We start from the raw sequence: 26065 nt of genomic DNA, 5'->3' as shown, positions 1-26065 counted from the left end.
TATTTGTGTGGATATATGTAACCATATTCAACACAACTTTTTTTTTTTTTGCAAAAACAGGATTTCTTTCCTTTTTAGTGCTAAGAACCTATTTCTAAAAGATGAACTGTTTGCCAAATTACACACAGAAAACTCAAAATTACAAAAGGAGTGAGTTTGCTATTTTCATTGGGTTTGTCTGATTTAAAGAACAGAGGGAAGAATTTTTGCTTTGGGGTGAATCACCCAACGATGGGCTTATATATCTCCTTAAGGTCATGTCTTCTTGTTCACTGGTGGGAGGAGAGGAGGAAAAGATGGTTTACTCAAGCATTTTTCCCCAAGGAATTCCATAGTAATAATTTTTTTAGTGGAAGAGCCCCGTAGTTAAGTTGGGCAAATTAGTTATAATATTTGCATCTGATTACCTAAAGACCAGAAGGTCATAGTGTGTGACAAGTTACATTTTACATCATAGATCAGGTAGAGTCAGTTCACAGAGTGGAATATTCAGGTGGCAGTGTCCCTTCAAGGGATTGGAACTATCACAAGTAAAATGTACCCCCACTGAACATCATAATTCCAAGGTTCGATCCTTGATCTTTGCAGAAGTTCCTCCAAAAAAAAATATTCTACCACTCCTTCTACAGTGCAGGCCCAAGTCTTGACATAGTCAGTAGACCAGCAACGTCCAATCCCAACCACATTTATTCAGTGTGATTCCTGAGAATAATTTGATAGCCCTACCAGGGGAGGTCCTATCACACCTGCAATTTTCTGAGACCTTCTTTTCAGCTACAGGTTACCAGGTGGCATTCCTATTAACAAAGGTTCAAACCACACCATCAAATGGTTCAAACCACATAACCTCCTGTCTTAGGAGTTAAGCTAGCTTCCAAACCCTCCCTTGCAGTGGTTAACTCCACTGAGAAGCTTTCTATCAGCAATAATAGCTTCAAGGTAGGAAATAAAAAATGGAGAGTGTTTAAATTGTTAATGGGTTTCATGTTCTTGTCACTGTTGAGGGTTTGTTCCCTTTTATAAACTCATAGTTTTTGGTTGACATTGCTTTTATGCGAGCCATCAGCCAGTTGGTGATGGTGTTGCTGTGTTAGACCATTACTGCCGGATTGTATTTGCAGTAAAGAAGGAGAATGGAGGCTGTAAATCTGCAACTGGAGATTTAGGGCTCTGTTACTCTGCAGTTTAGGCCCATGTGCTGGGGAGTCCATTCTCCTCCGGCAGAATTATACCCTCCAAACATGCCTTCTCAGGCACTGATCGACGATGTTCATTCCCTGGGCTACCAAGGCACTTAATACGGCTAATTCAGTTAAAGAAGCCTGAGGGGTGAGGTGGATGAGCCTCTCTCCCTGCTGGAAGCCAGATGCCAGGCAGGTTAGCAATACTGCTTTCTCCCTTCCCCCCATGTTGGAGCTGCAAGGAGGAGCCATTACTGCAAACACAGAGAAAAATAAGAAGAAACTGCTGCTAATGTTATTGGACTTTTTTTTTTTTCTCCTTTAAAGAGGAAATGCTGCCTTATGCAACCTCATTAACCCCTTTAGCATTAAGCCCATTATCGGGAATATTCAGGAAACACGTTCTTCCAGAATTCAGGATGTGTCAGGGGCCTGGGTATCTTGACATCATTTTACAAAGCTAACCACCAAAGTACGGAAGGCAGGAGAGTCGGTGCTTTGGGGACAGGTAACTAAAAAGTAGGGAAAAAAATTTCCCACCGTGACCCGGCCAGGTGGTTTTGAATATAGATAAGCAACTTGGAAGATAATATCTCTGACTGCGGGATTCAGAAATATTTTGGAAAGGCATCAAGGTCAAACGTATCTGGAAGGGCTTTATTAATCATGCACCATTCCTACTACTAGACATCTTAGAGTGAAAAGAATGCCAGAATATTTCTCTGGCTTGCAAAAGTTTCAAGCAGGATTTTAGATGTGTTTTGTTTTGCTTTGTTTAGCCTTCCCCCGAGAGGAAGAATGTTAAATATAGACTCATCCACATGGTCCCTCTGAGGCATGTGGGTCTGTTTGTGTGTGTCAGCTGTGGCACAAATGTGCATGATTTAACCATACAACTATTGAACCAGCATTGGCCTATTAAGACTTCAGATGATCTGTTCATGAGCTGTCAGCCCAAATTGAGCTTGAAGCCTGCTGTAAAAGATCTAATTTTCATAATTATCCAGAACCTTCACACCCTCCTTCCCTTCAGCACCACCCACCTCCATACACGGACACAGAGGAGTAAACACGTACATGCGGACACAGAGGCACAGAGCAGCACTGTCCCTGGAGATTCATCAGGCCCCTTGCCCGAAAATGCACCGAGTTCATCCAGGGGTCATGCCTGGCTTTGACTTCCTGTTTGAGGAGCCCCATGTGTGGTGTTCCAGCATCGCTAGAGGCTAGTGATGACTAAGTAACCTCTCACACTATAGCCTCCCACCAAGAAACAAGGTCCCTTATGATCCTGGACCCGGAGTGATTAAGGCACAACAAATACCTTTTTAATATATAAGGTGGAACTAATGCCTATAGAAATAGCACTTTACTGTCTCATGGCCTTACATTTATATAAAGAGGATAGAGCTGTTGTCTTTGAGAATGAAGAATTTTAAAGGCAACCTGATTCAGTCTCAGAGTACACTGGGGACTTTGATCATTTAGCAGTTGCTTAAGGCTACCTTTGAGCTTTACCTGACCCTAGTCTCCAAAGGAAATCATCACGCTACGGATAGAGTTCAGCTGGTAATATCCCACGAGGTATCCTGGCCCAAAACGTGGACCAGCGAAAACGGGCAGCACGTTCAGGTGTAACCCTTTGCAGCACCGGGGATAAATAGTACACGCTTCAAGGATCCAGTCATTCTGATGTCCCCACAGTAATTCCACTGCAGCTACACTGCACAATAAACCATTTGGTTTCTGGACATATATTGCCCATGCGTTAAGGGTGGACAGGCAGCACTTTACTAGGTTCTTCTCATACAACCGCAGGTTTCTGAGGCTGCCGAGGCTTAAATCCCTTGTCTTAACATGGGACAACTGTATTTCTACATTGGTCGTCAATTGTCTTTACCCTCAGAGGGTATTTGCTGCAACTCAGGGTTCTACAGTCAGAATAAAGGGAAGCATTTCCTGTCTTCACTGCTTTTTGCTTTTTTTTTTTTATCATGAGGGAGACTGAGTACATTATTCAAACCTTGGCTTTTCCCTGAAGTCCGTTGTTTACAGAGAGACATTTGGGTCCCTGGGGCTCACTCCCATAAAACCTTATTATCATATATTTCAAGGCATAAACTTCAGTTGTCAGCTTGGGAGCACAGTTTTTAAAACCCTGGCTGCTCTTGTTTTTCTCCTGCTTCACTCTGGTTTATTTTTCTTTCAGCTTTGGCTTTTTCCGCACCGCCCCCCCCCCCCTTCTTCTTCATCTCAAGCAATGCTCAGTTCCAAGCTGGCTCGCTCCGTATTCCACTAATTAGACAAGAAGTCCAGAGAGGCCATTATTAGATTCTGAGAATCTTTATCAGAGCCCATTATGGCCTTAAATACTGCACAAACATTTTGCTAACTGAACCCATGAAAATTTCAGCGGATCCATCCTTGGTCTTTAACATCTACCTTCTTTTGTATCGACAGAGTTACGTTACTGATGATAGAGATTCTTAGCAGCTTATTTTTCTCTGCATTAATTTCCTTAGACGTTCCATTCTGTTTCTCTCTCTCTCTCTCTCATTCTGATTACTGGGGGTGGGGGTGGAGAGGGGCTGAGAAGCCTGCTTTTGCTTGGTGGGGTATGTGGTGAGTGTGTGTAAATGTCATATGTATTAATGTCACCAGTGAGCAGGATTCATGGTTGCCTGTTTTTCTCTCATTTTCTTTACAGGGCCAGGGATTATTTGTATGGACCAATGGTCTCCCTTTTCTTTCAATGGAAGACTAATCCTGCATTATAATATAGTAACTGCAAAAGAAAGCTCTTTTTCTATTTCATTCTTTTCTTTCTTAATTCACTGTCTAGTGAGTTTCTGATTGACTCACAGACCAATTAAAGTAAAATTTAATGGAAGAATAGATTAACTCCCTGAGGTTTCCCTACCATCCATCACATTTTTATAGCAGGAGCTCTGAGGAAGCTCATAACTTCATGCTGTGAATGTGATAATAAAGAGGGCACGGAGAGGATTCCGATTTACTACCGGGCTGATGTTCACCAGGACAGAATTTACTGCCCAATCCCCTTCCCCTTTTTATTCAGGAGGAGGTCACTAGATCTGCCCTCAACCCGGGTCTGAGATACTGAAGGGCAGATTGTCAGGTCGAGATTCTTTCCCTTTAATTGGGGTGGCGTGAGGAGGGAATGTGAATTTCATCGTCCAGAGATGGATGTTGTCTTAAATTCATTTCTGTCTTCAGGAAGCTGCTGTCACCCCAAGTGTTCATATTTTTTAAATGGTGCATTTGATTTGTTACTATTTACTCTCATAGAAATTCAGAAATAATATCAAGTATGTCTGTTTCCAAGTCCCTTAGTCATTGTCTTTTACCTGCAGGCTTTTCTGGATAACTAAAGATTCCTCTCTATATATCCTAATAGCCAACATTAATAATGTGTTCTTCTGGGCATCTTTCATTTGAAGATCTCAAAGCGCTTTGTAGCCGTTAGTCTTTCTGATAGGTGCAAAATAACCTACTGGCCTTCCAAACATTTTGCCTGTTCACTAACATTTCTCTGATTCATCTTAACAATGAAGTATGACAGTGCTCACAATATAATAGTGGTCATATGATAACTACACCTGTGCCTAAGATTAATTTTGTACATTTGCTAAAAATGTTTATTTCATGTAGCAAAATTTATTTTTTAGGCCTGGAGTCTTTATATCAAGTGTCATGACTATATTGGTAAGGTAGAATCAACATTTAAAAATCATCTGTATCTGATTGTCCTTGAAATCAAAACATGTCTGAACTGAACTCTCTCCTCTTATCACCCCCACTCTTCTTCCTGTATACAAACTCTTATACAGGAGGGTCCATCCTTCAAACTGTTATAGTTTGGAGACTAGGGAATTGTCCTAAATTCCCTCTCTCTCCTGCACACCCCATGTCTCATTGGTCACCAAGGCCCACTGAGTCTACCTCTTCAGTGTCCCTTGAAATGATGCCCTTCTCTTCATTCTCTTACCTTAGTCTTGGCTCAAGGTTCTTATCTTTGTTGGACGGTTACACTCATCTTCCAGCTGATCTCCCTGTATTCCCTCTCGTTGTCCCTCTCCAGTCCATCCTCAACACTCATGAAGAAATAATCCCTCTAAAATGCAAAATTTATAATTTTCCCGCTAAGAATGCTTAAATGACTGTCCATGGCTTACAGGACAAATTTAAATGCTATAGCATGGCTTACACAACCATTAGTAAGGCAGCATAGCTTCATAGCTTAGAGCAGTAATTTCGAGATTTGGAGAAGGACTGAGAATTTTTAACTTTGATGAAAATATTTTTTAAATAACTATCACCTTCTATCAACGTAATTTCACAAAAGAATTTTTTCATGTCAGAAAACAGGAAGAACGTAAGTTCAAAGTAAAGTCTCTTATATTGAATAGTTACATAACCTTATGGAAAAAAGTTCCTTCTTATTCTTCTTGTTTTACTGTAGTCCTGAAAACTGTATGTTGTTCTCTTATTGTATTTGGGAATTGGGAACTGGAGTGGTTAAGCCATAATAAATATCTTTTTAATATGTAAGGTAGTACTAATGCTGTTTAAGCAGATGGTCTCTGGAGTCGGAAAGAGCTGGACTTGAAATCCAGATGCATGACTTAATAGTTGTATGATCATGGGCAGGTTGCTTATCCTCAATGAATTCAAGTTCCTTCATCTGTGAAGCAGAGACAGTAATAGCACCTTCCTCCTAGTATTGTTTTGAAGATTGCACGGTATAATGCATATAAAGTGCATCGCCCAGTTTGGCATGTAGTAAGCACTTGACAATAAATCGGTGTTACTATTATGACTACCTGGCTTCATCTCCTATCACTCCCCGACACGAACCATATATCTACAGATACACTAGAGTGTATCCAAGTGGTCCCCTGGACGAAAACACACCTTGGCATATGCTTTTCTCTTTGCCCAGAATCCTGTCCCAGTGAATTATATGTCTAGTGAATTCCTACTCTTCCTTCAAGATTCAACTCAAACTTTATAGCCCAAGTTAACATCCTTATTTGTCCCTCCCCCTCCATTGTCAAATAGTCTTCCATGGTCTCTTAGTGTTTTGCAGATTGCCAAACTCACGTGCTTGTTAAGTTTCTTTGTTTAATTTCAATAAATGACTAAAGAACTTAATATTATATATAGATCATTTATATTTGGGGGTTTATCACTTTCATTCATTAATTCAATGAATATTGAGAACCTACTATGTTGCATAAGCCTCTACATATATTCAAGATTGGGGAAGGGTTAGTGACTCTCCTCTGTGATTCCATGGAACCTGGTAGAAGCATTAATACAAATGATAGTTTGTATTATAATTATTTGTTTACCTTCTGTCCCCTCCTTTTCTAGAGTGAATTCCATGAGGGCAATTACCTTACTTATTTTGTATCTCATATAAGGACTCATTATATAGTCCTTATAACTTTGAAGGCGCTCAGTTTATGTTTATTGAATAAAGAAAAGAATACCAGAAAGCGTTCTCAATGTTAAAGAGATTGATTGAACTTTATGGGCTCTATGATTGATTTTAGTGTCCTTGATTTTGAAAGAACACCATCATACCATGCCCATGTAACTATTTTTAAAAGGTTGAACATCTTTTGTGGTGAGTCCATGTGAGTTTTATCCTTAAACTGTGTCTGGGCTTCATCAGAAATCCTGGGGTGGTTTCCCTCTTAAGTCAATGGATCATCCTGGGGTGCCTGGGTGACTCAGGCATCCAACTCTTAATTTTGGCTCGGGTCATGATCTCATGGTCAAGAGGTTAAGGCCTTCATCAGGCTCTGCACTGGGTGTGGAGCCTGCTTAAGATTCTCTCCCTCTTTCTCTGCTCCTCCCACACTCGTGCTTTCTCTCTCTCTCTCTCTCAAAAACAAATATCAATGGATCATCCTAAACTATTACTTTAAAAAAAGGGGAGGGGTGGAATATGGTCCCCTGAGCTAATACTAGACTGTAGTAAAAAGCCAGTATGCTCTGGTATGTTTGACTGTAGGTTCGTTGTGAGTAAAGCAAGGGCAAGAGTTATGATCTCTGGTCCCAAGTGCACGAGACTTGCCTATGGGTGATATTATTTTGGGAGTGGAATAGCATCTTATGTTTGCAGAGAATGTGTTCTCAGTGCTATGAGCCTGATTTGGGAGGTGAACACCAACATTCCCCAGGCGTCCTTGGCGTTGCTGAGCTGCTAAATGCTGTGCTTCATGGGCAGTTGAACATGTCTCTAATCATGCTTGTCCCAATTTAACACATTGTGCAGCAGCATTGTGGGTATTCTGCTGTTGTTACATTGGCACAGGATAGAATGGCTGCATTTCCCAGCCCAGAGTTTTGTTGTAATTGATCTCACTCTGTAGTTTGAGCTTGCTACTAAATGAAATTAATGAGAGTCATTGATGAACTCGGTAGAAGAATGAAAGCTAACTTTTGAAACTCTGTTCCAGTTTCATAGAAACATAACAAGTTGGGATAGTTCTTCTTGACCTTCAACTGTCATAGTGCTTAATGCTCCAGTGTCACACATTCTGTGATGCTCCCTAAGTGTGTACATTTTTGTTCCTTTCTCAGTTTCTTTGAAGACCAGTACCACTCTCTAGCTTCATTTCCCTTTGCTGTTCACTCTCCCTTTTGCATGCCAGCTGTTCCCCACTTTTTACATCTCTTTTTTATATATTGTTTCTTTATTCTTAAAGAACTTCTATTCATCCTTTAAAACCCAAGCCCCATCTCTGCCCCCTCTGTGAAGCTTTCACACACACACACACACACACACACACACACACACAAGGAAACACTTACCATTAACATTTTCTTGAGCTCCTGCTAGGAGACTCATGCCAGAACTATGTTTGATACTTTTACAAATCTTACCTTGCTTCGTCTTCACAAAGCATTTCAGAGTTTGTGTTATCCCCATTCTGAAAACATAAAGCCAAGGCTAAGACAGTCAAAATGTTTTCCTCAAAGCTTCGTAGCAAGCAATTGAAAGATCTATGATTTAAACCAAAGTTCACATGGTTTCAAAACCAATACATATTCTACCATAAGATACCCCTACTTATCTCCTTCATCTGTTTTGTATTAATGCATGTGTCTATAGTGTTGCTTTCTCTTCATCATGTGTATTGTGTTATTCATTTGACTGTCTTTCCTACCAGAAAAATAACTCCTTGAAAGTTAAATTTATTTCTTCTTTATCTTGATACCCACCCCCTCCCCCCCCCCCCCCCCCCCCGCCACCAGGGCTTTCAGAACATTACCTGACACATAACAGACACTGACTAAAGGTTTACAGGATCAGGTTGGATCGCATTACAATTGGATCGAACTGAACAACATATTTGCCTTGAGTTTTGCATTGCTGATGTCTTGAGCTCTGGATGCCATTTCCATGATGCCAGGTGACATGTAGCCTCATTGGCCTTTGCAACTGGCTGTGTGTAGCCCTGTAGCAACTTCATCCTGAACAATTGCTTATCTTCCCATGAATGTGACTGAAGAACACAGTCATTAGCATATACAAGTTCCTAGAGAACTGTCTTCTATCTCATATATTTACTGTAGTCAGTGGAGTATACTCAGTCTTTTAGGAATAATTAAAATAGTCTGTGGCTCTAATTAAAGTAGTCTGGATATTTTTAAGAAACCTATATATAAGAACAAGCTGAGTGCTGACATCAAGTTAATTGTGTTATTTTTAGTGGCACTATCATTGGAGATAGCAGTATGGCACCCAATGCCTTTTTAATTCTCATATCTGGATTATAATGTTAAATAACCAGCATCTTGAGCTCTTAAGAGGAAAGGCATTAAAGCATAGATAAATAAAACTGTTATGAAACCTCAGAAAATTATCTAAGTGCACTTGAATAAGAAGTCATGTAGTTATGAAATTGCTGGCTATGGAGATAAATGCCCTCAAACACTTTCCATTGCCAAGAACAAATGACCCAACAACTTGAAACTCTTGTCACGTGAGGGTGGGGGAGCCAGAGAGGAAAGCTGTTGGGCTTAAGTTTTGTAGTGTCATATTCCACCTGTTTAAATTACAAACTGTTCTTACTTTCACTGGAGGTCAGAGTTTTCCCCCTGCTTTCTAGTCCCTTTCTCCAAACCTTGGCCAAACAGGGTCATCGTGCTTGCCTCTCATATATTCCCCTTCATCTTAATTCCAGTTAAACATGGGGCCCCATTGTGAAGCAGCTCCCTTTAATTTTCTGTAGGTGAAACGGGGTTTCTTTTAAATGTCCTCCCCAGTCTGTGATACCTGCTGGCCACAACTGCCCACTGAAATGGAGCTGGAACGCACAGTGGGGGGTGGAGCCTTTCTCCTGTAACATTTCCAGAGGCACTCACCGAACCAAGCTTCTCTTGTCTCTTACCATTTCCCACGATTGGGATTGGCAAAAAACAAAAACAAAACAGAACCAAAAAAAGCCGCATCTCTTGGAAATAATCAAGGCACAAGGCTGACACAAGGACATAATCACGATCATGGGTATCCACTGGGGAATTTGGCTCCAGATCATCTGTGAATCTAAGAGAAGGAAGATCAGGGAGTGAATTTATTTGGAAATAATAGAAACCGTTGGTTGGGTTTCGTAGGCTGAAGTTCTGGAGTTAATCATTATTCTGCGGAATCCTGAATGATGTTGCTGGTAGCTTTCCTATGCAGGCGGCATCCCCATGGGAGTCCTCTGAACGGTCTTTTGTCAGGCACTATCAGCAGTATTGAGCCAACCTGAGCACCCTATTATTAATCCTTTTCTCCCAGTGACATGACAGCGATCGATGTCTGAACAAGCTATTGAAACTGTAGCAATCAAGTGGACTCCAGTTAATCCAATGGGATACTTACTCAGAGCCGATGGGAAGGGCAGGGAATTTTTTTTCGAACGTTGTACTATTCCCATATCCACACACTCTATGCTGCTATAATTTAAGTAAAGGTTGACATTTACCCAGGCCTGTAAAGTACACAGGGAACCCTTGCCAATGACTCAGATGCATTCATATCACCTTTGCAGCCATCTGCTACTTCTGTAAATACATGAACCTGGGATCGTTATATAAATATTTGTACCTATGTAAATATAAAGCCAGGACGATGAAACGTTTATATGGAAAGCTACTCACCTGGTGATGTTTTTGGACTCACAGAAATCGATTTGCAGTTACAAAGAAGAGTATGTACAACACAAGATTATCAGATTTCCTGCCCCCTAATTCAGACAGAACAAGTCCAGAATGGTGTACATTCAGATTCCTGGGTCCCATTCCCAAAGTTTGTGATTCAGTAAATCCGAGGTGGTGCCCAGGAATCTGCATTTTAAATTCCAAGGTGACTGGCCTGAAGTAGCAGTTTTCAGGCCAACCCAAATTCCAAGGTGCTTTAGGGCTTCTTAAAAGGCACCTAAGTGGTTTATAGGGTGGGGCAAGGAGGCACAAGAGAGAAGGCCAGGAAGGACAGATCTGTTCTCAGCTTTGCTAGCAAGCCCATCACTTTTGGCAATTCATCTTAGCTCGATTCAACTTCTCTGACTGCAAAATGCTTATCGGTAATGTATGCCTCTATTTATTCTACGTAGATATTTTGAGAAGCATGAATAGGAGAGTATAGAAAGAATATGGAATTATAGAGATAAAGCCAACTTCCCAGTCAGTACAGGACTGTCAACACGAGGTCACATGGTCCCTGCTTAACCCTACAGTGAGGTGGGGCTTCCTACCTGGTGGCCAATGTTGTTCCCCAGGACTGGGGGTTGGGGGAACACTCCAGAGTTTATTTATTTATTTTTTAAAATTTTTAATGTTTATTTTATTTATTTTTGAGAGACAGAGAGAGACAGCGTGAGCAGGAGAGGGCAGAGAGAGAGAGAGAGGGAGACCCAGAATCTGAAGCAGGCTCCAGGCTCCGAGCTATCAGCACAGAGCCTGACGCGGGGCTTGAACTCACGAGCCGTGAGATCGTGACCTGAGCAGAAGTCGGCCGCTCAACCGACTGAGCCACCCAGGCACCCCAACACTCCAGAGTTTAAAGGGTCTTCCTAATGCTGAGCCTAACCTTCTTTCTCATTAGCTCTTGCTCACAGGTCCCAGTACATCCACTTCTACACGTTTCTATGGGACGGCCCTTCAAATATTTGGGGACAGTTATCCCATCCCAGCCTACAATCCCTTGCTTTCTGAAACTATTCCTTGATTAACTCATTTTCTGAAACCTCACCTATGTATTGTGCTAAGTTAATTGGCTTTTACTTTCTGCACCTGGGTTGTCCTGTTTTTCGCTCAGCCCTCTTTCTTCAGCATTTTGTTTTTCACAGTGCGTGCTTTTACAACAGCTCTTTCGGTGAGCACCCCCTGCATTACTAGTTTTTCCTGAAATAATTGTGTAAGCGTTGGTCTGTGCTAGATGCTTCTCAAACATGCCTGCATGATAGAATTATTGGGAAGTTTGTAAAAAAGAAAAAAAAAATGTAGATTTCCCATTTCCTCAACCAGAAATTCATCCTGAGATCCAGTGGAACAGAGGTAGGCTCTGGAAAGTGTATCTTTAAGGTGTTGCAAATGCAGCTGACCTGAAAACCGCTGTACACACTGACTCGAGAACCCTAAATGGTTTAAAGAGGCTGAAACAGAGAACTCCAAGCCCTGCCTGCACCTGTCCCTTCAATGGTGTGAGACTGTGCATGTTACTTAAGTCCTAATGGCTCTTTCCTCATCTACATCACATCTACCCCCTACATCATGAGGATTACATGAAATAATCTATGTAAGACACTTGGTTATCATAAAGGACTACACAATGTCCTTTTTAAAAAAAATTTTTTTAATGTTTATTACTTTGAGAGAGATAGAGAGACAGAGCATGAGCAGAGGAGGGGCAGAGAGAGAGGGAGACATAGAATCTGAAGCAGGTTCCGGGCTCTGAGCTGTCAGCACAGAGCCCGACGCGGGGCTCGAACCCATGAACTGTGAGATCATGACCTGAGCTGAAGTCGATGCTTAACCGACTGAGCCACCCAGGCGTCCCCACACAATGTCCTTTTTATACAAGTATATTTTTAGATAAGGATCAGTCAAGTGAATATTTTATTATACCTCTATTCTACTCCATTTTAATATATGCTTGTCTAATAAAAGGTTAGGATCTTATAGTCATATATGTTTATTAATAGAAGAAATTTAAGAGATGATCATGTTTGTTTTGAGTAGTCAGCAAATCATTCTTTTGTTGGACACGATTTTGCCTGTGTCCATCCAGCAGTTCTGGAAGAATCTACAGGAAGAGACCTTTAACACAAAACAAAGCTTTGTTGGTGCCCTAACCTGACATGGACAGGAAACATTCTGGAAGGCTCCCCTGCAGACAGCAAGTGTTAAGAAACAGGTTTCGACAAGAAAATTGCCTGGCTTATTATTTTTAATTTAATGAAGCTTGTTCCTGTAAAAATTGCAGGGCAGATATTCCAGGAAATCAGCGTCTTTTTTTAGCCCTAGAGCAGACAGCCCAGTAGTGGCCACGGCTGGACAAGTGTGCCTGACCTGCATTCCAACCCAAAGGGGCACCGTCGGAAAGTGAGAAGGGTTTTTCAGTTCAAGGTCTGAGCCTGGATGTTCTGCCCTTCGCACAAATACTGTCAGCAGGGAAGCAAATGCGGAAACAACATTTTGTGGCATGTGCACTTTCCACTACAAACTGGACAGGGCCCAAGACTCATTTCTCAGAGCTCCCTACCCAAGCACAAGATGAGGAATGGTCTTCGGTCATTAGTACTTGGTTTGGAATAGTCCAGGGGTGAAACAGTTGCTGTTGGATTTCATTAATCCGAAGAATAATGTTTGGGTTCAAATGTCTTCCTGGTATTTTAATTGGGGAGGGTAATGTTGGTGTTCAGCAATAGGCAAAACACGTACTCGAGATTCGGGGCTGGGGCGGGGGGTGGGAGGGGCTATAGTAGTGATGAGTCAAACCTGTAAGTAAAAAACTGTAAATGTTTTATGACAACACAAAAAAAGTTTATTTCTGCTAACTCAGTTGATCCTTCCAGACAACCGATGCTTATCATTCCATTGCTTCATTTCCAAGTGTCTGTGATAAAAACCAAAATAAAATCAATTTTTCATATTAAAAGTTCAGCACTGAAGAGAGTATTCATACTCCCCACATACTTATTGGGCACCCACAAAGGGCATGGCAAAAATCAACTTTTTTGTGTTGTCATTAAGAACCCCACCACACTAACCTCCGCTTCAGCCCAGATCTGTGGTGCCTCGTTCTCTCTCGTTTCCTCAAATGCCTAAAACCCCAGCCAATAAGCTTAAAGTCTTGGCTATGAGCTCTGACATTCACTAGCTGTGTCACCTAGACAAGTTACTCTCTCCATGCCTCAGTTTTTTCATCTATAAAATGGGATAGTGCCTACCTCCTATGGTTGCTATAAGAATTGAAACACCTAGAGCAACAGCTGGCACATAAGTGCAGTCTAATAAGTGTTAGCCAGGCCGTTCCCCCAGCTCTAGCATAGTACCTAGTTCAAGGCTTAAATTATGTCTACCTTTGTCTCTATGTTGGATACGATTTGAGAAGCTAACAGAATCCTACAGCAGTGTCTTGAATGATGCTCCAAAAGCAGAAACCAACCTGTGGAAGCTGTTATTAGCTTTGGCCAGATGTTGGAAAACATTTAGAGCTATTCAAGTGTCAGTGCTCTCTATGGGAGGTTTATTAACACAAATGTTCTATATCCTGTCTTTGAGCTAGGCACAATACACCAGTGAAAAATGTCTAAAGTATTTTAGAGACAGACTTTTCCTTGGTGGATTAGAAAGATTTCTCTCTCTCTCTCTCTCTCTCTCTCTCTCTCTCTCTCTCTCTCTGTCACACACACACACACACGTACACATACACACACACACACACACACACACTCTGCATGTATGATGATGGTTCCAGCAATCTTAATAATATTGAATCTTATCAATGTTTCTATACACATAAGCCTACAACTTAATTCTAGATGTGAAATATGGGCCATAATATCTCTGCTACTCATGAATGCTCAGGACATACATAGAACATACTTTGAAACTTTGAAATGCATGATGGAATTTATAGCTCCAGTGTTTTTCTTTATCTAGCCAACATTTATATAATACTATGTGTCAGGCATAATTCTAAGCACTTTTAAATGGTAACTCATTTTTATCCTCATTAGGACCTTGTAAGGTAGATATTATCATTACCCACATCCTACAGATGAGAAAATTGAGTCACGGAGAGCAATTTGGTCAAGTATCACAGCTAGTTAAGTGGTGGAACCTGAATTTAGAGGAGGCCATTTGGCTGCTGAATCATGCTCTTCCCTGACACTTTGTACTGACCAGTAAACTTCACATCTTCCAGTCCTCATAACAAAAAATTAAAAATTAATTTCTCTTTGAGGCTACTTTCTTGAGTCTCCTCTCTGAATATAAATCTCCAAAGCGCCAATACTCTCTGCATTATATAAAATTCTAAAATTCTTGACACAGAGTGTTAATGCTCAATCAGCATTTATCAAGTGTGATGGTGATGCATAAAATTTAGGTTTTAAAATGCTTTCCAGTCCCTTTCTCTATTGAGCTGAAGCCAGGGACAGGGATCCCAGGTAAAACAAAGGAGGATCTAAGAATCTTGGAACTTGGAAGGAGCCATGTATTCATGAGTCCCAGTGTACCCATTCTACAGACCAACACACAGACCACATGACTTGCCCACCATTAGAAAGCCACTTGGTAGCAGTGCTGGGACCAGAGCACAGGAAGAATGAATAGGGGCAGTTGAGGAAACAGTCCTGCTGGAAACTGTCTTAATTTCTCCCAAGCTGGAACTTTTTTCATTGTATCATGTTCCCTCTCTATGCACAGAAACTGAAGTAAGACTTGAGGGATCACACCAATCTCAGAAGTCAGAGTAGGGGGAAATCCAGAATCCATGCCATTAAGTAGGGCTTGAAGAACTCACCTGTGCTGGAATTCAAAGCAAGATCAGTAGCCAAAACTAGAGAGGCAAGTCAAGATCAGGCCAGGAAGAAGATGCATTGAAGGGTGAGGGGAAACAGTTAGCTCAAGTCCAGGAAAACTAAAGGTGAAAAGTTAGGAAGCAGTAATTGGAATTACAATAACCTGCCCATTTCAAAGCCCAGCTGCCTTAAAAAAAAAAAAAAAAAAAAAAAAAAAAAAGTCCCCGACTTAGAGGAGGATGCACTCTCATTGTAAATGGTACATCTCTTTTGAACAATAAGCATTAGATTTACCATGCAGATTATATAGAATTTTTCAGCAAGGTCAAAAACAGCAGAACCAAGTTTAACGTCCACTTAAAAAAATAGATGAGATTATGGGTTACGACAACTCATCTAAGAGATCTGTGCACAGTAAGCTTCTTAGTATCTTAATTTATCTGCCAGTGAAGACTTGAGGACTGAGCCAATTCAGCTGGGAATTGAACCTGTGGTTCCAGGAAGTCTAGATATTGCAAACCTCATACTTAGTCCATTAAGATATCCCCTCCAAGAACATAATGTAGTTAAAGTAGACTTAGATATCTTTAGTACAGAGAGTGGATTTTATTTCCACTTTGGGGATTTCTGATCCATAGTAAGGAAAGATATAGATGAAACTCACCTACAGTAGTGCCTATGGAATAATGCATGTATGTAACACACACTGTCACTTTTCTGATTTACGGTTAAGAAGAGAAAAAACATCTTGGGTGAAGAATAGATTATGAATGCATTTGCTAAATGAGAGCTGCATACATATCCTCCCTCTCTCACTCTTTCTAAAGACTCTTCCCTCTATCAATAAAATAGAACAAATTATACCTACCCACAGAATCTGAAGAGGGACCACAGATTTCGCACATCTGTCAGGTGAGTCCGTTTATTTGGGGGACAGTTGGGGAACATCCTGTAGCATTACAGGCTGTCAGCCACAGAGAATGTTTACTAATAAGCCTAGCCATTAAGTTGGGTCAGTGATGGATGGTCTGTGTTCCCCTGCCCTGGCCTGGCATGTGCTGTGATACTCACTGACCAGCAGCAGCTGTTGTACTAGCTGCCTTGTTAAGGGTCTCGCCAAGTGACATCAGCTATACATCACCCTGGCTGATACCTTTGATTATTTGGACAGCTCCTGGCATGATGAATCGTTCGGATTGATCTGTCTTTTCTTGCACGTCCTAGTCAGTGTTCTTTACCCATCTCCCTCAACTCTTCATTCCTAAGTTAAGGGTCCTTATTACTGCTCTTTCAGACGTATGCACCTTCTACCCTCTCCAATTTAAAGGACCTGCTCATTTCAGTATTCGTAATGAGAAATTGGGATGGGGCTGAGGAAAGTAAGTACATCATAGTTAGAATAGGCAGGCAGGGGAAACAGCAACCATTCTCTGACAGCCAGAAAAACAAGGAGAAAACGCTTTTTTCCATGGGCATCAAGGGCTCAGCAGCTTTCATTACTGAGGTCATGGACCTTCCACGTATTCCATGTGGTACAAATTAAATTTGAATGCTGTGGGTAACGTGAACAATGCCTTCTATTTATAAGATCCCTTTCTTCCAAGAAGTGCAAATCATTTCACACACAGTATCTCAGGCATCACCATATTTCTGCAAAAGAAGGTTTATCATCTTGATTTCACAGAGGGAAAAAAACGAGCACAGAGGGGCTATATACCCAAATCTATTTGATAAATAAATGTGTGACAAAATCAATAATGGGGCCTAAAATCTCTGACTCCCTGCTATGTTAAATCCTTTAATTCACTGATTTATAAAATGTTTATGAAGTACCTACTATGTGTGCCAAGAGCTGAGAAAACAGAAAACAGTGGGGCATCCACTAACTCAATCCCATTGAATTCTAAGTCAAAATTAGTGGGGGCGGGGAGCATATGGATTAATACTGTTTTACTTCGGAGAATTTACATGCATGTATTAGAGCTATATATACTATTCTACTTTACTATGAATCAGCCAGAGGCCATTGTAAATTGCCCTTTCCTATGAAATTATAAATTCCTATGTGGTAAAGACAATGTTCCCTATAGGCCTTTCAAATCTGTTGAAATTGAATAGATTGGAATATGGCTACATAAAAGCAGTAGTTCTTAAATGTGTTCCAGCACTTGGTAAAACCTTATTAAATATGTGTTTGATTCATTTTATATAAACAATTTTACTAACATAAAATATGGCCACACTATACATATACAGTATAAATTTTCGGTCAGGAGTATACCCATCTCCCTTTTCCCCCCAAAAAGGCCACTGAACTAAGCAGGATCAGTGTGGTCTCCAAAAATTCCCATTAGTGTATTTGTTTACTAGTGTGTTTTTTTTTTTTTTTTTGGACACCTGTGGAAAATAGTAAAATAACCCAGGATATAAGGAAAAAATGTGTAAGAAAGTCTTTTATTGTTTGTTTGTTTGTTTGTTTGTTTGTTTGTTTTGAGAGAGAGTATGTATACAAGCCGGGGAGAGGAGCAGAAGGAGAGAGAGGGAGAGAGAGAGAGAGAAACAGAGACAGAGAGAGACAGAGAGAGAGAGAGGGAGAATCTTAAACAGGCTCCATGCTCAGTGCAGAGCCCAACACAGGGCTCAATCCCATGACCCTGGGATCGTGACCTGAGCCAAAATCAAGAGTCAGACATTCAACCAACTGAGCCATCCAGCAGGCACCCTGCAAGAAAATCTTAATTTGATAACATTTCCTATCAATTAAGTAGGTAAAAATATGCCACATTGTTCCAGAAGGAATCTAAGGCAAAAAAATAACTTTTTGTTAAGAATTATTATTCTGTTTGAAAAAATGGAATAGCTCAGTCAATAGAAGAATAGTTGTAGAACAGCTATATTAAGAATTATGTCCACTGAAAAATACTGGTTTTATCATGTAATTTCCTGGCTAAAAACTTCCAATGACTCTGCATCACTGAAAGGGAAACTAGATTATTGGAACTTCTTAATTTGATCATTGGAGTCTTTCATAGCTCAGTCTAAGCTCATAGAAGAAATGCTGAGTTATTTCCCAGAATACACCCACACCTGCACACCCAACAAAAACTCTAGACTTTAGTCAAGTTCCTGTTGGCCAAGAATATGCCATATTCAGCATAAGGTTTCTGAGCCCTTCTCATGCTGTTTCCCTGTCTAGAAAGCTCATCCTTCTTCTCTCCCTGTGCCGTCTGTCAAGGTCCAGCTCAAATACCCTTGTGCAGTCTGCGGACACTGCCTTTTCTGAACTTTAAGTGTTTGTGTGGGCCCCTAATCCTATCCTTTCTTATGTTGTTAATTAACAAGCTCAGAGATTCGGCTTGCCACATGATGGCCTGCTCCTAGAGACCATCTGCCCTTCCTCTTGGTCCCTAACACAGTACTTGTGCTCATAGAATATGCCAATAAAGTTTTGAAATAATGAGAATAACTCCAAGCAAACTGCTAACCAGGGGGTCACTATGAGCTCATAAAAACCGGTTGAATTGGCTTATTTTTTAATAATTGGTTATTTTTGAATATATGTGATAGTTCTTCTAGACTTGATTTGTGGAAATTTGCAGAAGTTTCTGTCCTGTGGCCTGGCTTATATAGATATATAAGCACACAGGACATTAGTCCCACGCTTCAGTGTTCAGCAGCTCATGGATGCCTGCGGAGAGGACATCGCGGTCTACTGTGCAGGGTATAATTGCAGCATAGAAGGTGGAAATTCAGTAGTAACTAAGAAAGTGTCCAGAATGTAAGGGGATTGGTCATATATTTCAGAGGACTGCAACGTTGCTTATAACTGAGCACCTGTGCCTTGGTTGTGTCAGAAAGCCACTCCAGAGAAGTTAGAAAACCTAGAAGGGCCTTGAGATTTCCACATAATTACTTTTCTCTTACACAGATTTTTATGGACATAAATCTCCTTCTGATTCTTCAGACCTTGGTTGCTGTAACTCAGTTCCCATTTACCAAGCAAGAATCAGCAGTTTTTAGAATGCCAATATCTCTAAAACCACACGGGAATTGAGTTAAAAAACCTGCTAGCACTTTAACACTGAAGACCTTGACTTCGAACCATGCACCTTTCAAGAGGACATTTTAGAAATCATTAAAAATATTTTCTAGATGCATTTCCTATGTTAGCCAAGTATATTTCAGCTCAAAACAACAACAACCAAGGCAGTTCAATTACATCTCTGGACTACTGTTGGTTTTGGTTTGGTTTAGTTTTAACAGCAGCAAGAGTTTAGGAGTATGGAGGAAGATCATCAAAGGGAAGAAAACTTCTAGAAAACTCAAAATGACAGCTAAAACTATTATTGTTTTGTGTTCCCTTGAAAGATGCTTTTTTATCACATTTGCTAACGGGTTCCTCCAAACCCCCCATCTTCCTTTACCCTAGCATAGCTCCCTAACAGTCCTTTGGTGATTCCCTCTACTTAAAGCCCCAGGGTGCCTAAAGCGATTTCATTCCTGAGCCGATGGTAAGAGTTCCAAGCTACCACCATTTAAATTGACATTTCTGTCACCATCGGTGTTGCAGTTGGCTGGGTTTATGGTAATAATCATTCTTTATATTTACATAGCACAAGTCATCACAGACTCAGTACAGTTTATACATGTTAACCAGTTGGGCTTTCTTCCTCCTTTATCATCAGGAGGGGCAGACGCCTGAGATTTACAGAGAAAAACTTAGTTAGGGATATCTCCCTGTTGGTGAGTAAGTTTAGGGATAAAACTCTAAACTTGCCGTGCTCTCTGTAAGTATTATTAATAGTGACACAGTGAAGCTAACTAATATTTTTCAACACTTACTCTTACCACACATTGTAATAAGTTCTGTGAAGAGTAGGTTTTTAAACTTTGCCACCTTTGCTATTGTTTTTGTTTTTTTATTTTTGAGACAGAGAGAGAGCATGAGCAGGGGAGGGGCAGAGAGAGAGGGAGACACAGAATCTGAAGCAGGCTCCAGGCTCTGAGTTGTTGGCACAGAGCCCGACGCGGGGCTTGAACTCACGAGCTGTGAGATCATGACCTGAGCTGAAGTCGGACGCCCAACCAACTGAGCCACCCAGGTGCCCCACCACCTTTCCTGTTGAACTGAAGAGTTGAAAGATCTTATGATCCGTCCACCTGCCAGATGGTTTTTCCTTCTTTTCTTCAAGATACATAGCAATTCTGATTCCACAATCATTTAACTTCCTGGCCCAGAAATTCCTCCTAATGTCCAGCTGAAGTTGTTTCTGTTTTAATTTAAGCCAGTTTCCTATGGCTGCACAAACATAATAGCTGGCTAGCACCCTCCTTATAACACCTCTGATATAATGCACGATACAATACATCAAAGTCTAAACCAAATCACCACTTACTCTTAAGAGCTCCAGGCAAAGAAACACGAAAGTTTTTAACAATGCCTATATAATTTCTCTGGAATTTTTTAAATATAATTCTGTGGTAAATTTCACTCAAGGAGAAACTGCCTTAGTGATTCTTCCTTTGTTTCCTAGTATTTCAGAACCTGACAAAGGCATTAATTAATAAAGTGCACTGATAATTTCTTTTAACTTTTTAGTTGCAGCACATCGTATGTACTGAAATATGCCCACATCGCAATTACAGAGCTCAGTCATTTTTTAAACAAAGCAAACAGTCATGTAATCCCCACCCAGATGAAAATGGAGAATATTACGAGCACCCCCAAAAGCTTTTCTCCGTGCCCCTTCCCAATTACTATCTCTCCAAAAGTAACTACTACTCTGATTTCTACCACTAGATTCCTTTTGCCTATGTTTGAATTTCAGACGAACAGAGTCACACAATATCTACTCCTGTGTGTCTGGATCCTTTCGTTCAGCATCGTATTTGTGAGAACCACCCATGTTTTTGCATGTAGCAGTAGTTCCTTGTTCTCACTGCTGTTCAGTATTTCGCTTATCTTAGCGTATTGTGGGTAGACATTTGGGTTGTTTCTACTTTGGAGATAGTATGAATAATGCTGCTGTGAACGTCCTTATACCTGTCTTTTGATGCACATCATGTTGGTGTTTCTGTTGGGTCCATACATAGGAGAATTGCTGGATCAGACGGTTCAGCTTCAATAGATTCCGCCAAACAGTTTTTCAAAGGGTTTATACCAACTGATACTCCTACTAACAGTGTGTGAAAATTCTAGTTCCTCCCCATCCTTAGTGACACTTAGTATTGTCACTTTTTCTTAATCTTAACAATTTTTGTGGAGAATAGTGTGTTCACTTGGAATAAATCAGCTGCCTGGATGGAGTAGGCCTCTGAGGATATGCTTTTCTCCTCCTGCTGCTGTGCACTTGCCAAGGGTTCACAAGAACATCTGCACCGTGAAGAACGAAATGGTAGCCGTAGCCCGTACTTGCATGACTTTGAACTGTTATCGGTGGCTGCTGGAGATTGTAGACAGAGATGACTGGGAGACACCATGCGTGGCCATGATAACCTTTTCTTGTTCATTAAGGACCCACTTAGCTCTCCGTGGGGCTGCAGTCTACAGCCTAGAAAAGCAGGTCATGACTTCATGACTACAATGATCATCTCATCAATAATAATTCCAAGAGGAAAAAAATAAATAAATAACTGGGTTAAGATACCAACCCACAAAGGTATACAAGTTAGGTCGAGGACAGCTGTACTTGTTTTTGCAACAGGCATATGACTAATATGGTCCCATTTTCCATAATATGTATTCAAATAGAGTTTTAAATTGGGTGCTGAAATCTAGAGGAGGGGAGGGTTTAATTGTCTTGACGTGTTGGGAAAATATTGACCAATAAACAGTCATATTGGAAGCAGGTAGACAGAACTGGTATAGTTGGATACATAAGAGTTTCATACAGTTTTGTGAATGAGAATTCCTTTCCTTTTATCAGCAAAAAATTCAAGTTCAGTGACTGCTTTTTGTGCCAGTGAGAAGTGAATAGTACAGCTATCTTTAAAAAATCAAATGTCAGATTCCACACACTTCCCACCTTGGTTTCATTTACTCTCTTAACAAGGGAGCAATCTTCAATAAATGCAGAGATGAAAATGCTGTCCAAGTAACCTTGTTAATATTGAGGGGACTCTTAACTCTTGGAGATCTGTGTGTTTTTGCCCCAAAATTGGAAACGAGGAACCCTTTACTAATAATCCTGAAAACTCAGACATTAAACATATGCTGTTAGATAAACATGAATAGGAAATTGGATTATTGTATTTTTTTCAAAAGGTTAACGTTTTTCTTTCTCAATCTGCCTTTCACCGAGTTCCCACCAAAAATGTGTGTGTGTGTGTGTGTGTGAACATTCCTTTCTGCTTTATGTTCCAATTTCACATGGCTACCCGTAGGAGGGGTCTGTTAATCTGCAACCCCCAAAATATTGGATTATTATGGAAACAAGGTGCAGTATTTCAAGCATCATGCCACAATAAAAGTAACAGGATAATGATTTTCTTTCTCAGTTCAGATATCAGAGGCCCAAGTATTGATTGCCTGTTTCTTTTGCCTCCTGTCCTCTGATGAAACTACACTTTTGACACAGAGTCACCATAAAATGTGCCCTTTCCAGTATGAGATCTCTGTAAATGTCATTCACAGAGTCATTGTTTTCTAATTCTCTGTGTTTTCATCAGGAAGCCTTTCACTGATGGAGAGAGAGCAAGCAATGTTTAGATTTAGAATTCCCTGGAACAAACAAGTTTCATTATTTTGCTAAGAACACGTAACACAAGAAAAGTCAGACTACTTTTCATAGTGACTATGACATTACTCTTATCAGGATTGGCTGAGCAATGAAGACTTAGATAAGGGAGGCTTCATGAAATGTTTGTGAGAATATTCATTTGGGGTTTGGCAAGGAAAGAGAGGTCGTAAAATCAGCGCGTATGTTAGTGTTCATGGTTTGTTGGTGGCCTGAGCTGGAACCAGGCTGGAGACCCAGAGGTGACAGCTAGTTCCTTGCCCAAGTCTTCCCCCTGACCTGTAACACTCTTGCCGTCTCAGCTCCAGGTCTCTGATCCTGGCTGCCGGCGAATGATTTGTGATTTTGTTTAAGGATAGCTATTGGTGGTGGCCTCGCTTGAGGCCACCAAACTCATTTCATTTGTGCCCTGCACCAAATGTGATCCCAAAGGTGCGGGGCCCGTGTATTAACACAATGTGACACTTATTACCTTCCTCCCCTTCTGTGAAATCAGTTTATCTAAAAATATCTCATACAAAAGACCTGCAAAAACAAGCCACACACAAAGCACTCACTAATGTCGTGATAAATGTAATCAGTGCACCTATGGCTTTTCAAGATGCTCCCGCGCTGTGACCTTCCGCTTCACATAATGTAGCCTTTTTATTTATTTCCAATAGCTTTCCAATCAGTCAGGGCCGGCGTCCTTTTTCTAACCTCAGATCATGGTCTAATAATCAGTTTTGGTGCTTTTATTGGCCTCCAAGGTAGTTTGAGCTGTTAAAATCTTTCTTTAACAAGTTTCCCTTTGATAAGAGATGCTTCGGTGGGCGTCTGTATTTCTCTTACCTTTGCCTAACCTTTTCTAGACAGACACAAAACCATGAGTGACACAGACCCTAACAATATCACCTAACCATGGCATGGAAACTCATTTAGATGTAGCATCACCCAAATTTCTAATAATTCCTAGTCATGTTAGGTCCAGAAGAGAAAGCACATGGCCTGTACCCAGAACTGCACAGTATTGCATTTTATGAAAAATTTAAATGAATTGGTATTATGACGGTAGCATTCTTCCCACTGCTAGTTGGTTGACTTATCTTTAGGGGATGAAATGCAGGGAAGAGATTCAATTTTTTTAAGTTTATTTATTTATTTACTTACTTATTTTGAGAGAGAGAGAGAGGGCGAGCACGAGCGGGGGAGGGTCAGAGAGAGGGAGAGACAGAATCTCAAGCAGGCTCTCCACTGTCAGCACAGAGCCTGACACGGGGCTCGAACTCACAAACCATGAGATCATGACCTGGGCTGACTGAGATCAAGAGTCGGATGCTTAACCACTGAGCTAGCCAGGCGCCCCAGCAGAGTCAATATTTTATTTGTTTTCTCCATTTTGTTTATACGTGTCTCAGGCTCTACCTCTCTAGCTTAGTTTATGACCCAGAGGGATAAAATTGTCCAATTGTAGTTATCTAGCACTGCTGCTGATCCAGTCTTGAGAGCAGTCCCGCTACAGGTCTTTCCAGAAACTTCTCTTTTGTTCATATTTGCATCAACCTGTCTGGGAGGGAGGCCACTGAGAGAGCAAGTGTTAATCTCTCTCTCTCTCTCTCTCTCTCTCTCTCTCTTTTTCTTTTCCTCTGCTTGCTTTCTGTTGATTGTCCCTAAAAGAAAGGTAACTGATTTAGAGGGTCTGAAAATGGTTTGGATAGACCATAAAGAAAAAAAATGAGATCAGCAAGAAGAAGTCAATACCACACACCTTCTCAAACTTGGCAGAAACATTTAAGTTCTGAAGTATTTCAGGTAAAGAAATAAACTGTGTGATAAGAGGTAGGCTACCTGAGATAAATTTTGGGAAATACAGACTTTAGCCCCTACTCCCTCCCTTCTACTCTCACCATATGAAATGCTGAAAATGGAATTTCTGCTTACTATATTAGAAGAGTTTTCGATTTAAATTTCTTAGAAAAGTTTTAAATCCGATACATGTAATATTTGCCAAGTTGTCAACTAAAGTAAATGTATTTTAGAAAACGTGTGATAGGGGTGCCTGGGTGGCTCAGTCGGTTGAGTGTCTGACTCTTGATTTTGGTTCACGTCATGATCTCACAGTTCGTGAGTCCGGGCCCCGGTTTCCAGTCTCCCCCAATCTCTGAAAGTTCACGTTACACCACTTTGCATTGATGAAAGACCTACATTAGTACCTGTTTGCAGTAGTGGAGAGAAACCTGAAGAGATTTTCACTTTTACAAAATGCTAATCGTGTCTTGGCTTTACTCTATCTCAGCTTACCAAAGGTTTCATAAGGAACAGCAGGGAACACCTGTAGTTCTTAAGACTTATCAGAAAAGTGTCAGATGTTATTTATATTTTATAAGCAAGGAAGATAAGTAGTGGCTTTACTGTTATCATACAATATATCAGCAGGACATTGTCAAGATAGAACCGAAGTTGTAAACTGTCTGTTTAGGAGTTTTACCCATAACATTGTATTGCTCCCTATAACTCAGACAAAATCAAGTTGTTGCTGACACGATTTTCTGAAGAGTGCCAAAGACCGAACAGATTCCTTTTTAAGAAATGTCAAGAGTTATCCAGCCATGGAGAGGTTGACAGAATAGAGACTGCCAAGGAAAACACGTGCCTGCCGTGTTGCTAAGGTCCCCCGTGCAGATTTCCTCTCCGTGGCAGTGATGCGAACCCAGCAGCTTAAAATAAGGCCATTTCAGAGAATCGGGCGTCCTGAGCCCTCATGGCCTCCCTCAGCGCACAGACAGAGCAATGTTCTGGGAGCCAGTTGTTTAAGTGCCAGGGGGCGGAGGGCTGTGGTGAGGGCCGCAGAGGCTCGGGCCTCTCCTGGAAGGTGAGCCTGCCCTGTTGGGACTCACCTCGGCGCCCGGTGGAAGGAAAGAAGGAGAACACTCAGTCCGCATGAGGGAAGGCTGGTGAGGCCGGGGCCACCTCTGCCTAAACCCTGATCTCATACTGCTTCCCTGTGGAGGATTCTCAGAACTGCAGCTCCCCTCTGTGGGTCCCTGCCCCGGCACACCCGCCCGGCGTGGCCTCTGGCCTGGCCTTGGTATCTTCCGACTGCCATAAAAAAAAAAAT

General features: G+C 41.1%; 1 protein-coding gene across 3 annotated transcripts in view; it reads left to right on the top strand.

Annotated features, from left to right (window-relative positions):
• SKAP1 (src kinase associated phosphoprotein 1) overlaps positions 1-26065 on the top strand; it is a 277807-nt gene that overhangs the window by 176880 nt on the left and 74862 nt on the right. The gene's annotated exons all lie outside the window — the stretch shown is intronic.

This window comes from Panthera pardus, unplaced genomic scaffold, assembly GCF_024362965.1.
Source record: "Panthera pardus isolate Hobbes unplaced genomic scaffold, ASM2436296v1 HiC_scaffold_3, whole genome shotgun sequence".
In the NCBI taxonomy this organism is placed as follows: Eukaryota; Metazoa; Chordata; class Mammalia; order Carnivora; family Felidae; genus Panthera; species Panthera pardus.
Note: the sequence above shows the minus strand (reverse complement) of the source record. Positions and strands in the feature narration are given on the sequence as shown.